Source organism: Garra rufa, chromosome 14 (genome assembly GCF_049309525.1).
Source record: "Garra rufa chromosome 14, GarRuf1.0, whole genome shotgun sequence".
Taxonomy (NCBI): Eukaryota; Metazoa; Chordata; class Actinopteri; order Cypriniformes; family Cyprinidae; genus Garra; species Garra rufa.
Window position 1 is genome coordinate 23,455,695 of NC_133374.1, and position 14,265 is coordinate 23,469,959.

Below are 14,265 nucleotides of genomic sequence, written 5' to 3' on the forward strand. Positions count from 1 at the left end.
GACATGGTCAATCAGCATATGAATCTCAACAATGGTGATAATCAACAAAATATTCAGATACATCTCTGAACATCTTAAAACAAGCTACTAAAAAGTCTCAACAAAAAAGCAAGCATGAAAACAAATATCAAGAATAAAATGAAATAATCTGGGTCCGTGTACCTACGTATAATTGGTTTTCTCGTTTTTGTTTTCAAAACAAACAAACGAATAAATGATTGGTTTATGCAATATTTACATTTTCTCGGGAACACAAAAACGAATTTCATTCATATTTTCAATTTTATTTTCATTACACTTCGTTCAAATGCAGATATTTAAAAGTCAACAAAACCAAATCGAAAAATTAAAGTGTTTTTGAACAAAGCGCGTTTTAGTACACCGGAAGCTCTCTGCTGCCGCTGAAGGTTTTCACTTGAGACGGGCGTAAACATACAAAGCCAGAAACACGGAAGTGTGAAAAAGGCTTATCCATTCCCACCGGTTTGTAAACTGTACTCACGGATTTGTGGCCCCGCCCCCAGATTCAACCACGCTACCTGTGTACAGGTGCTGGATGCATTGTATTGCCTTTATTAAACTTTATTTTTATAGTAGGCTATATGAGACCATGGAACACTGACAAAACAATGTTTTTTTTTTTTTTGCATTTGTTTTACATTAATAACCAATAGAATAGCTGCTAAAACACCACATCTGTGTTTTATCCTAATGATGATTAATGTTAAATAAATGCTAAAAGGAAGACTGTTTTGTAAGTGCGGATCATGGTACTTTAACGCACCAGTTTGGAGTTTGAAGAGGAGAAGGTAAAAAGCAATACAAAACAAATAATGTACAGGTTATGTTCTAATTCTTTTGCTTTCAAACTGAATGCAATGTAATAATATATATTTAATAATAACATTAACAGCATGCATCTATCTCTGGGTGAACAGCTTATAATAAAATCACCAAAATATGTCTTCATGTTAAGAATGAATAGTTCGCAAATACATTTCTAGGTTATTTAAAAATAAAACATTCATGAATTATGGTATCAGAAACATTTTACTGTCTTAAGTGCACTCATTTAATTAGCGTATAAATTAAAATAATAATAATAACTATTATAAGTAGCTATTATTTATGGTGACACAAACAGCTTATATAGTACTGTTTCAGCTATTAAAATAGTTCAGCAAAGTGGTTCGTTTCGTTTTTTTATTAAGTTAATTTAGAAAAAAACGTTTAGAGCATTTTTTTGTTCGTTCAATATAAGTTTTTTGTTTTTTTTTAAAGTAACGACCAGGCGGCCAGCGGCGACAGTGAGTTGATCATTAGCTTGTGTTTGATCAGTTTTGCCTTCTCAAATCATCACGACCTGCCTACAATAAAATCTATAGGCCTAAAAGAGTTCAAGTATAAAACAATGTTAATTTCAACATTAAACTTATATAAGAGTGTTTATATTCACCGCCTGTGTTTTATCCTATTGGTAATTATTGTAAAATAAACGCTAAAACGCTTGTGTTTTCTGAGTCAGTGTCTAGCAAGGATGAAGTTGCCGATCGCCATTTCCTCTTTGGACGCGCCTTTAGAGAGAAATTAATCTTTACATACTACATAATGAAATAGTTTTTTTTTTTAATTTGTTCTATTTCGTTAAGTAATAATTTAAAGCTTTCTATAAATACATGTATCTTGTCTGTGAGTTATGTATTCACTGAGTTTTGCGGAGAAGCACTCCTATTGAGATGAGGGGATCATGTTTGTTTTCAACGTTTCAAGCACCGTTTGCAACGTTTTGTTGATATTGTGAGTGCACACAAATAAAAGTAGACCCTTTACAGTTCCGAATAATGTATTACTCGTACCTTTATGAGCAAAAATGACGGAATATTTTAATTTTTTTCCACTGCAAAAATGCAAGTGATTGTGCTGGCTCCTCCATGTCCTGCAAAGCGGCTCTCCACACAAACAATTGCATTTGTGCCTAATACCGCACATTTATATTATTTTAATGTTGAAATGAACATTGTTTTATACATGAACTCTTTTAGGCCTAGATCTAAATTTATTTTAGGCAAGTCGTGATTATCCGAGAAGGCAAAATTGATCAAACACAATATGATCAACTCATTCTCTGCCGCTGGCCGCTTGGTTGTTACTTTAAAAATCTAAAACTTATATTTAACGAACAAACAAAAATGCTCCAAACGTTTTTTTCTAAATTAACTTAATAAAAACGAAACGAAATATAATCACTTCGCGTTACATACAAAACTGGACTATTTTAATAGCTAAAACAATAGTATACGCTGTTTTGTGAGAAGAGGGGAAAAAAGACGGGTTTGGGTCAGATTGGGGCCCATATTACCGAATTCTGATAAACTCGGGCCAGCATCTAGGGCCAGGCCCTAGAAGGGCAGGGCTCTTATGTGTGACAGCAATGCTCACCATAAATAATACTAATAATTGTAATTATTATAATTATTATTTTAATTTGTAGACTAAATAAATGGGTGCACTTAAGACAGTAAACTGTTTATTATAATGAATGCTTTATTTTTAAATAACCTTTTACAGCTTTGGAAATGTGTTATACTATTCATTCTTAACACGTAGACTAATTTTGGCGATTTTATTATATGCTTTTCACCCAGAGTTAGATGCATGCTTATTATATTGCATTCAGTTTGAGAGCAAAGGAATGACAACATAACCTGTAAACTTCTCTTACAATTCGCACTTACAAATAAACTCTTCTTTTTAGCGTTTATTTTACATTAATCATCATTAGGATAAAACACAGATGTGGTGTTTTAGCAGCTATTCTATTGGTTATTAATGTAAAATAAATGCTAAAAACATTGTTTTGTCAGTGTTCCATGGTCTCATATAGCCTACTATGAAAAATAAAGTTTAATAAAGGCAATACAATGCATCCAGCACCTATAAACAGGTAGCCTGGTAGCCTACATTTTACAAACCCGTGGGAACGGATTGCGAAAGCGTGCGCACGGATTATGAATTTGTGGGTACGGTTTGTTAATCCGTGGGCACGTTTTATTAAACCGAGGGAACAGTTTAAGAATTCGTGAGTACGGTTTATAAACTGAGGGGATGAACTGCAAAACCGTCGCCACGGATTGATTATTTTTCTCCTGCAGTTGATGCTGCGGGCTCCATATGTTTACGCCCGTCTCAAGTGAAAACCTTCAGCGGCAGCAGAGAGCTTCCGGTGTACTAAAACGCGCTTTGTTCAAAAACACTTTAATTTTTCGATTTGGTTTTGTTGACTTTTAAATATCTGCATTTGAACGAAGTGTAATGAAAATAAAATTGAAAATATGAATGAAATTCGTTTTTGTGTTCCCGAGAAAATGTAAATATTGCATAAACCAATCATTTATTCGTTTGTTTGTTTTGAAAACAAAAACGAGAAAACCAATTATACGTAGGTACACGGACCAATCTGACAATTCCGCTGCATTGTTTATTCATGCTGCAATGCATGCTGGGATACATGGGAGAGTCTTGTACCCAGCATGCATTGCAACATGAAACATTTTGTTGACCGTCACCATTGTTGAGATTCACACGCAGATTCTTGATGTTTTTGGATTTTAAGTTTTTCCAGATGAAAACTTTTTGTGCACAAATTGAAGTTCAAAGCATTTAATCTTCATGATTTATATAATACAGCTTCTTGTAAAGCTATGAAGACCTCTGTAACAACACACCACCCATCAAATTGAAACTCTGTATAAAACTAGCAAATCAATTTAACTGTTTTTTCTTCTTTGACTTCGGTGGCTATGATACATGTGTTTTACATAAACACAAATAAAGCTACCAACACTGACACCAGCATGTTAAGGGTCAAGAGCCCAACCAAAGGAAGCCCTGGTCTCCTTGATGGTGATTTCACATGAAACAAAACATCTGAACCTCTGTTAATTCTCAATAAGAGCTTCTCTAGAAGTCTGACAGAAGTCAATCTGGTTAGTAATAATGAGTGAAGCTGGTAAAGCTGTTTGTGGAGTTTTTTAATCAGATCTTGAGAGATTTAATGTTTTGTGTTATTTCAGTTGATTTCTTCTTGGCTGTGGCTGAAGTCAGTTGTAGTTTTTGCATTTCTTTTTGCATTGGCGACTCTGCTTGTTAACAGCAGGGGCTTCATTTATAAAGACTTGCGTAGAAACCATCCTTGATTTTATCTAAGAACTTTTCTGATTTGATCGTAAGAGCGATTCAGAGAAAACGAACGTACCACGAAATCCATATGTACGCCAGTCATTCGGTTATAAATCACAAATGATCGTGGAATTGTGTGCAGCCGAATGTTCCGCCGTCGAAACGCCCCTGCTTAATTAATTAACATATAAAATGAGCTCATTCCTAAAGCAAAAACTCTGTGACAATGGCAAGTAAAAAGGAGCGCAAGAAATCATTATAGTGAGGCTGAACTATCTGCAATACCAGGCATTACCACAAGGAAACGGTCGTACGCCAAGCTGGAATCTGACGTGGAGATAAGTAGGCTACTATTCCACGTCAAAGACGGTTTTTATAAATCTGTACTTTGACGTGGATTTGATCGTACGAACACTCTAAGATCAAATCAGTGCAGTGCGTAAGAAAGTTTTATAAATGAGGCCCCAGAACTCCAACACTGTGTCAAAGCTACTTGAACACTCTGTAGTGTGGAAACATATGAACACTGAGCAGTGCTTGTTTAACACTGGGAAATATTACATAAATCTTACCTGTTTCATTCACGTATCACTGATGCATATGAATCACATTAAGTTTATTAATATGTTTATATTAAAACTATGTAATCCAAATGCATGGAAAATTTGCATGTAATTGAATTACATAAAGTTTATTTTTAGGCCGAATTATTTTTTTGAGTGTATAAAAGAAATTCGAGCAGTCTATGCATGCAACACAATGAATTCCAAAATCATTTTTAAAGTTACTTATTTTAATAATAAATATATTAATACAAACTTGTTCTTAAGTGATGATACTGATGTGTAATATGATGTGTATGTCCAACAGGCTGAGCATGATTCAGTGCAGGAGATCCAAGTGGAAGCTCGTGGGAAAAACACTCATCTGACTGAAAAGAGAAAAGTCAAATTCATGTCACATAATCCACTTACAATAATTCAAACAGATAAACAATTCTACAATCCTGGTCAAACAGGTATTTTGCTTCATATTCAGCCTCAGTCTATTTCTTTTAATGCACTCTATTATCCCTGATGTTTTACATCTTCCTCAATTTTACAGTTCAGTTCAGGATTTTCACAATGGACCTAAACTTTAAACCAGTTGTTGAAACAGTAGGTTGCAATTTTTAAGTTTTTAATTGTGGGTAAATATGGCATGATATTGTTTGAATATTTAGCTGACCTTATTGGCCATGTTTGCATATCAGTGTGTGCACAAATATATCTAAAATGCACTTTCAGACTTGGACCTCGGAGTAAACAGCCGTGGGTTAAAATTCAATTTTTTTCTGATCAATGAGTGTTATGCAAACCAGATCTAATGTTACGTGTTTTCATCCACAGTACAAACTTATTACAGTGCAGGTAAACTTAATTTCTCCACAGACACATTTTTCCTGCATAAATGTTCCTGTTAATGCCATGTTGTTTATCTTCAGTGGCTTCTCATATCAACAGGACAATCGAATGAACAGAATCAATCAGTGGATTAATGCCACATCAGCCAATGGCAAGATTCTGCAACTTTCCCATACACTGAATCCAGAGGCTCCTGTTGGTTTCTATGAGCTCCTTGTAGAAACTAGCAAACAAACAATTCAAAAGTATTTCCAGGTTAAAGAGTATGGTGAGTATTAGCTTACTTTTTAGACTGCACTTTTAGAAATAAAGGTTCCAAAAGGGGGGGTTTCACAGCGATGCCATTGAACACCTTGGCTCCAACCAATAATTCCAACCAATCACAATGCCATTTATTGTTTTATTACAATAAAACAGCGCAACCGTAAACACTACAAGAGCTCCAGAGGAAATGAACCTTTATTTTTAAAAGTGTGTTACTCTGAGTCATTTTCCCCCTTTTTTTCCTTTACTCAAATGGCTAACATCACAGTCTACTGTATGTGGTTTAGTTCTACCGAAATTTGAAGTGAAATTACACAAGCCAAACACAGTGAGAGCCAATGAAGAGGAAGTTAAGCTGGGGGTATGTGGGAGGTGAGGTGATTGAACATTAATATGGACACGTATGTTAAAGGAGAAGTTCACTTCCAGAACAAAAATTTACAGATAATGTACTCACCCCCTTGTCATCCAAGATGTTCATGTCTTTCTTTCTTCAGTCATAAAGAAATTGTTTTTTGAGGAAAACATTTCAGAACATTTTTCTCCATATAGTGGACTTCTATGGTGCTCCAAGTTTGAATTTCCAAAATGCAGTTTAAATGTGGCTTAAAACTATCCCAAATGCAGTTGTAAATTATCCCGGCTGAGGAAGAAGATATACATAAGATATTATGTTTTTAATAATGACAATTTATATCATTTTAACCTCAAACGCGCATCTTGTCTTGCTTTGCCTAAACAGTTTTTTTCCGGTTCAGAACAGTTAGGGTATTTTGAAAACTCCCATCTTATTTTCTCCCCCAATTTCAAAAATCATTTCAAAAACATCCTACATCCCTGCAGAAGTACCGATCCAGTGTCTGCAAAGTGAACATGCAAAGAAGATCACGCTTGAAGGAGTAGCTCACTCTCAGAACAAAAAATGTACAAATAATGTACTCACCCCCTTATTATCCAATATGTTCATATCTTTCTTTCATCAGTCATAAAGAAATTATGTATTTTGAGGAAAGCTTTTCAGGATTTCTTTCCATATAATGGACCTATATGGTGTCCCCGAGTTTAAACTTCCAAAATGCAGTTTAAATGCAGCTTTAAAGAGCTCTAAATGATCTCAGCTGAGGAAGAAACCCTTATCTAGCAAAACGATCAGTTATTTTCTAAAAACATTTACAACTTATATACTTTTTAATCTCAAACGCTTGTCTTGTTGAGCTAGACAAGACGAGCATTTGAGGTTAAAAAATTGTAATTTTTTTAGAAAATAACCCATCGTTTTGCTAAATAAGACCCTTCTTTCCTCGGCTGTGATCGTTTAGAGACCTTTGAAGCTACATTTTGAAAGTTTAAACTCGGGGCACCACAGAATTCCATTACATGGAGAGAAATCCTAAAAAGTTTTACTCAAAAAACTATTTCCTTACGACTGAAGAAAGAAAGACATGAACATCTTGGATGACAAGGGGGTGAGTTCATTATCTGTAAATTTTTGTTCTGAAAGTGAACTACTTCTTTAACAAAAAAAAAAGGTAAAATAGCGATGTAGGACAATTTTGAGTTGAGGGAAAAAATGAGATGGGAGTTTTTTGACATACCCTGACAACTATCAGGGTAAAAAACTAAGTTTAGGCAGAGCAAGACAAGACGTACGTTTGAGTCTTGGGCACCATAGAAGTCCACTATATGAAGAAAAATCCTGAAATGTTTTCCTCAAAAAACATACATTTCTTTACGACTGAAGAAAAAAAGATGAACATCTTGGATGACAAGAGGGTGAGTACATTATCTGTAAATTGTTGTTCTGGTACGTCACTGTATTCTGGAAGTCAACTTCTCCTTTAAGCAGAAAGCTCAGTTAATATACAATATGTCTTATAACAGATACACCCATGGGCATCCTGTTCAGGGTAGTGTGAAGATGGGACTCTGCAATACCATTCCAATTTATCCCCGTCAAACTCCACTCTGTGTTAATAGATCAGTAAGTGTGATGGTTTTTTTTTTTTTTTTTTTTTTGTTTGTTTGTTTGTTTTTTAAAGAAGTACTAGTAATTATTTCAGAATGATTTTTTTTCCTAGCTGAATGAGACTGGCTGTGTCTCTGAGATGTTCCCCATGTCAGATTTTATCGAAAGATCGGAGAGGTATTACTGGGAGCAGTCTCTTCATTTTACTGCATCAGTAACTGAGGAGGGAACAGGTGTGTGCTGTAACAGACATAAAAATAAAACAAAAAGGCTCAATCACTGAGAAATCAAAATGCAATTGTGCATACTTGACAGGTTGTTCATAAGATTTCAACATTTCAACTTTTTTTTTGTTTTTTCAGACATTTCAATGGAAAGGACTGAAAATGTGATTTTGACCTATACTATTGGAAGCATCAAATTGATAAACCTGCCAGAGTTCTTTAAAAAAGGATCAGTCATACAAGCAAAGGTTCAGTGTTCATATATTATTATTTGTAAATAGTGTTATTTATAAATTACATTATTAATAATTAAATACATTATTAATTGCATTTTATTAGAATAAATCAAATGAATGACTAAAATATTGAATTTAATAAAAAAAATAATAATCGGTGGTTGTTATGTTAATAATCTGTATCTCTGCCTACTGTATGCCCGTGATGAAGTTCTGTTTATCCACCAGGTTAAAGCTGAGTTCTCCAAAGGAAGCCCATTTCCTTACTTAAAGGTTGTTGTTCAACATGACCAGTCTCAGCCTCAAGAACTTACCACAGACATCAATGGGTTGGCACATTTCACTATTGATACGTCCCTTAAGACACGTACATCTATTTATGTATCGGTGAGCTTTTCATTTGTATTTCCAATCAAAACAATCTAGATGAAATCAAACATAGTTCTTCTGAAATAAATGCTTCACTTATATGTTTGCAGAAGTAATGATATCCATTCACCGGTGCAGATCCTTAAGCATTCAGCTGTTTCTGCATTTATTGTAGTTAGTTGCAGCTGTTTTTTCTCACCATGTGTTTTATTGATTTGCTCCTGACAGGCTCAAGCTTCATCAAACAATGGGTTTAGTACTCCATACCGTTTTGAATCTGCAAGCAAAACTCTGCAATTAAAATCCGAAGAGAGCCCAGAAAAAGGGAGTCAACTGGTTATAAAGGCTCTAGAGGAACCGCTGAAGTGTGAGGAGGAGATATCAGTAACCGTGCAGTATACTATTGCTAGAGAGACTACTGAAAGTGGTTCTGTTACCATAGTCTACCTGGTGGGTTAAGAAATTAATCTGAACACTGCACATTTTTTTCATTCAGCTATTTTATTCACTGGGATTGTTCTTTTTTTAGGTTTCATCTAGAGAACAGATAGTCCACCATGGCTATAAGAGCATTGAGGTAAAAGGCTCTGATGGAGTTGTGGAGGGATACGTGACGTTTAAAGTCCCTGTTCATGCGCAGATGGCTCCTAAGATGGAGTTTCTCGCATACTGTGTGCTGCCCAGTGAGACTGTACTAGCTGCTTCCAGAGCATTTCAAATGGAGAAATGTTTTGAAAACAAGGTGTGCTGCTGAGGCTATTACAATATGGTATTGCGTGTACAAAATAACCAGTCTAATGACACGACAAAAGCTGCAACAATATTACAGTAGGAATTAGGGATGATACAGTTGTGTGATAAAGTGTTGGCTCCCTTTCTGATTTTTTTGGCATGTTTGTCACACTTTAAGGTTTCAGATCATCAAACAAATTTAAATATAAAATTTTAATTGAGTTCAGTTTCTCTAGCCACATCCAGGCCTGATTACTGCCACACCTGTTCGCAATCAAGAAATCAGTTAAATAGGACCTGCCTGACAAAGTGAAGTAGACCAAAAGATCCTCAAAAGCTACACATCATGTTGAGATCCAAAGAAATTCAGGAACAAATGAGAAAGAAAGTCATTGAGATCTATCAGTTCGGAAAAGGTTATAAAGCCATTTCTAAAGCTTTGGGACTCCAGTGAACCACAGTGAGAGCCATTATCCACAAATGGCGAAAAAATGTAACAGTGGTGAACCTTCCCAGTAGTGGCCAAAATTACCCCAAGAGCGCAGCGACGACTCATCCAAGAGGTCACAAAAGACCCCACAACAATATCTAAAGAACTGCAGGCCTCTCTTGCCTCAGTTAAGGTCAGGGTTCATGACTCCACCATAAGAAAAAGACTGGGCAAAAATGGCTGAGTTCCAAGAAGAAAACTGCTGCTGGGCAAAAAGAACATAAAGGCTCATCTCAGTTTTTCCAGAAAACATCTTGATGATCCCCAAGACTTTTGGGAAAATACTCTGGACTGACGAGACAAAAGTTGAACATTTTACAAGGTGTGTGTCCCATTAAATCTGGTGTAAAAGTAACACAGCATTTCAGAAAAAGAACATCATACCAACAGTAAAATATGACGGTGGTAGTGTGATGGTCTGGGGCTGTTTTGCTGCTTCTGGACCTGGACGACTTGCTGTGATAAATGGAACCATGAATTTTGCTGTCTACCAAAAAATCCTGAAGGACAATGTCCGGCCATCTGATCGTGACCTCAAGCTGAAGCGAACTTAGGTTCTGCAGCAGGACAATGATCCAAAACACACCAGCAAATCCACCACTGAATGGCTGAAGAAAAATAAAATGAAGACTTTGGAGTGGCCTAGTCAAAGTCCTGACCTGAATCCTATTGAGATGCTGTGGCATGACCTTAAAAAGGTGGTTCATGCTCGAAAACCCTTTAATGTGGCTGAATTACAACAATTCTGCCAAGATGAGTGTGCCGAAATTCCTGCACAGCGCTGTAACAGACTCATTGCAAGTTATTGCAAATGCTTGATTGCAGTTGTTGCTGCTAAGGGTGGCCCAACCAGTTATTAAGTTTAGGGGGCAAACACTTTCTCACACAGGGCCATGTGGGTTTGGATTTTGTTTTCCCTTCATAATAAAAAAACTTCATTCATAAACTGCATGTTTTGTTTACTTGTGTTATCTTTGATTAATGTTTAAATTAGTTTGATGATCTAATACATTCAAGTGTGACAAACATGCAAAAAAAAAAAAAAAAAAAATCAGGCCAAAACTTTTTCACACCACTGTACAGTATATAGTAATGGTTGGCTAAAATACTTTCATTGATTAGACCCAGTACCGCCGCTCCCTATACGCAGAGTACGCAGTCTGCATAGGGCACCAAATCCCAGGGGGGCACCATCCCAGCTGCTCAAAAAAAATATTTTTATTATTTTATTATTTTTATTATTATTTATTTTAGTTTTTATATAGCCTTTTTTAATAATAAATTAATATTAATAATATACATATACAAATAAACAAAAATATAAACGTATAGGCTATATTGCATTTTCTGTGAACGCAGAGTAGGCTAGTAAGCACACGTGATGACGCGCAGCAACGCGCCTTAACCTCTGTTTAATATATAATAATAATTATCATTATTATTTATGATAATAATTGATGAACAATATGCCTGGTCCTGGAAAGAGACATCAACAGTCCGCCGCCGAGAAACGAAAGAAAAAAAAGCCCAAGATGAAGCCCGTGCATCACTTAGGTACGTTCATAATCCTGTGAAACTTTATTTTATTCTGTCAACGTTAATAGTGTTTTAATGTCGGTAATAATTTCACGACTAAGGCATCTTTCTTAATATGAATACAAGCAGATCTAAGTAAACAAAATGACTTAAAATGCATTATATTAAAACACAGAGGCAATTATGATTATTGATTAATAATGACCATATGGTGACATTAAATAACAGTGTTAGAATACATAATCTAATACAAAAGTAACAGTTTACATTACAATTTTAATAGAAATGCCTGAAAAGGGCACCAAAGGCCTGGTAAATACAGTTGTTACACTTACATGATGATCGAATTCCTTGTTTAATATTGATCATTTCCTCAACAAAAATATATGGACATCATAACCCTTGTCTGCTTTATTGTCAAAACTGCCACATGTACAGTGCATGTACAGGTAAAAACACAGAATAAAAATATATTTACAAAAATACAGACAAATACAAATATTATATATTCTATAAAACACAATTTACAAGCATGGATATGATAGAAAGATAGATAAAAAGGCAGATAACCATGGTTTTTATCATAGTAAAACTGCTTAATTTCCTTTTTGTATGATTCTGAGATTATTAAATCAATCAGACAACTGTATTAATAAAATCATAGCCATTGGAGGTAACTCTTTTTTGTTGATAAAACTCTTGCTCTTGATCTTGCTATTTCGCTCTTTATTTACCTTTTTGACCAAAAATAACTTCCGTAATATTTGGGGGAGGGGGCACAAAAGTAAATTTCTGCTTAGGGCACCCATTTGGCCAGCAGCGGCCCTGATTAGACCACTGTGTCATAGGCATCACTGCGGTTTTCTACTACTACGGCTGTTCCTGGTGAAGAAAACATTCTCCAGATCTCAGCTCAGCCTGGTTCACTGTGCGGCCTCAGTGCTGTAGGTCAGAGCGTCCTCATCATGGATTCTGGAAAAAGTCTAGATGCTGACAAAGTAATTTATGTTTCAGAGCCGTCTTCAGTTTTGACACTTTTCGCGATGAAATAACAAAATCACTGTATTTCTGCCATCCTTCTGCAGATTTTTAAGCTGTTGCCAATCAGGACTTTTCCAAATGACATTGAAGATCAAGAGGATTGCTTTAATATTAGATCCATAAGAAGTCCTCGGTCTCTCCCTTATTTTTCTTCGTATAGACCGTATAGAGGGTTCTCCCCTTACGCTTACCCTCCACCGAGGACAGCAGACGCTGTCTATAATACATTTAGGGTAAGTATTTAAAATCTTTTGGGTTTGAGGAATGTGTGTGATTTGAAAGGTTTAGTTTGATTAATGTTTGGGACAAAAAGGAAATATACGGTTAGATGCAGTTGAAATCTCTGTCTCTGATCTTTTTACATTGTCTTCTGGATAAGAACATGGGATTGAAGGTGGCAACAAATTTGATTATTAGAATGCCGTCTTGCATTAAAGTCAAAGATGTAGTTTACCACAGAATGGACAGCAGTAAGACATCTGTTTATTTTCTCTCTATCTCTCTATATAGATATATACCATGGACATGTTCTAAAAATAACCTGTAATAATAAATGTCCTATTGAATTCCAGGCTATGGTTTTAGGGATTATGGTTGCCCACCTGGTATACCAAATTTTATGCCAGGAATGCCAGGTCCAGCAGGTCCAGAAGGTCCAACAGGTCCACGTGGAGAAGCTGGGTTTCCGGGAGAAAGAGGTCAGGACTATGATTTTTTTAATATTCATGCATATTATTTTTTCATATTTAAGAAGCATGACCCATGTGAATCTCAGAGTGGCTTGGTTTGCGGTAAATGCTCTCAACCTTCTTCCCAAATTTGTAATGAGAATAGTTTAGAAATCCATAGTCAATGAATAAGAAGCTTGAGGTTCAAATTTAAAAAGCAAAAATGAAGACAACCATAAATATGTGACCCTGGACAAAACACAGTCATAAGGTTTATACACCTGCTATATGACAATATTTGGCTGGTTATAACTATATCAGGAATCTGAGGGTGCAAAAAAATCTAAATATTGAGAAAATCACTTTTAAAGTTGTCCAAATTAAGTCCTTAGCTATGCATATTACTATTTAAAAATTAAGTTTTAATATATTTATGGTTGGAAATCTGCAAAATATCTTCATTTAACATCATCCTTGCTTAATATCCTAATGATATTTGGCATAAAAGAAAAATCGATCATTTTGACCTATACAATGTATTTTTGGCTATTGCTACAAATATATTCATGCAACTTAAGACTGGTTTTGTGTTCCAGGGTCCCATTTTAGTATTGTTTTTCTGTAAAATATAACAAACAAAAACTGAGAACTGCTGCAGTACAGTATGGGGAGGTTCAGGTTTTCTTTCATTATTCCTTTTGTTTTTTGTTGGTCAATTTTAATGGAAACACAGGAAGTACAGGACTTGAGACTCCTCTCACACCTCTACCCGAAGAAACCATTCGCACATTCTTCCCAGAAACTTGGATCTGGGAACTCGTTGAGGTTGGGTGAGTGAATTATGGGTGCTATACAGATTTCCTTATTTCTGCCACTCGTTTGATAAACGTCATTTTAATGAATGCGAATTCTTTGTAGGGACTCTGGATCAGCTCAGGTTCCTGTCACGGTTCCTGACACCATCACCTCTTGGGAGACGGAGGCCTTCTGTCTGACCTCCAAAGGTCTGGGTCTGGCTCCTCCTGCTCAGCTGACAGTTTTCCAGCCCTTCTTCCTGGAGCTCTCTCTGCCTTACTCCATCATCCGTGGGGAGATCTTTGAGCTGAAGGCCACTGTCTTCAACTATCTGTCCAAGTGCATCATGGTGAGACTTCAGA

At 35.8% G+C, this 14,265-nt stretch overlaps 1 pseudogene; it reads left to right on the forward strand.

Annotated features, from left to right (window-relative positions):
* Positions 1-14,265, forward strand: part of LOC141284337 (alpha-2-macroglobulin-P-like) — a 41,791-nt pseudogene that overhangs the window by 21,506 nt on the left and 6,020 nt on the right.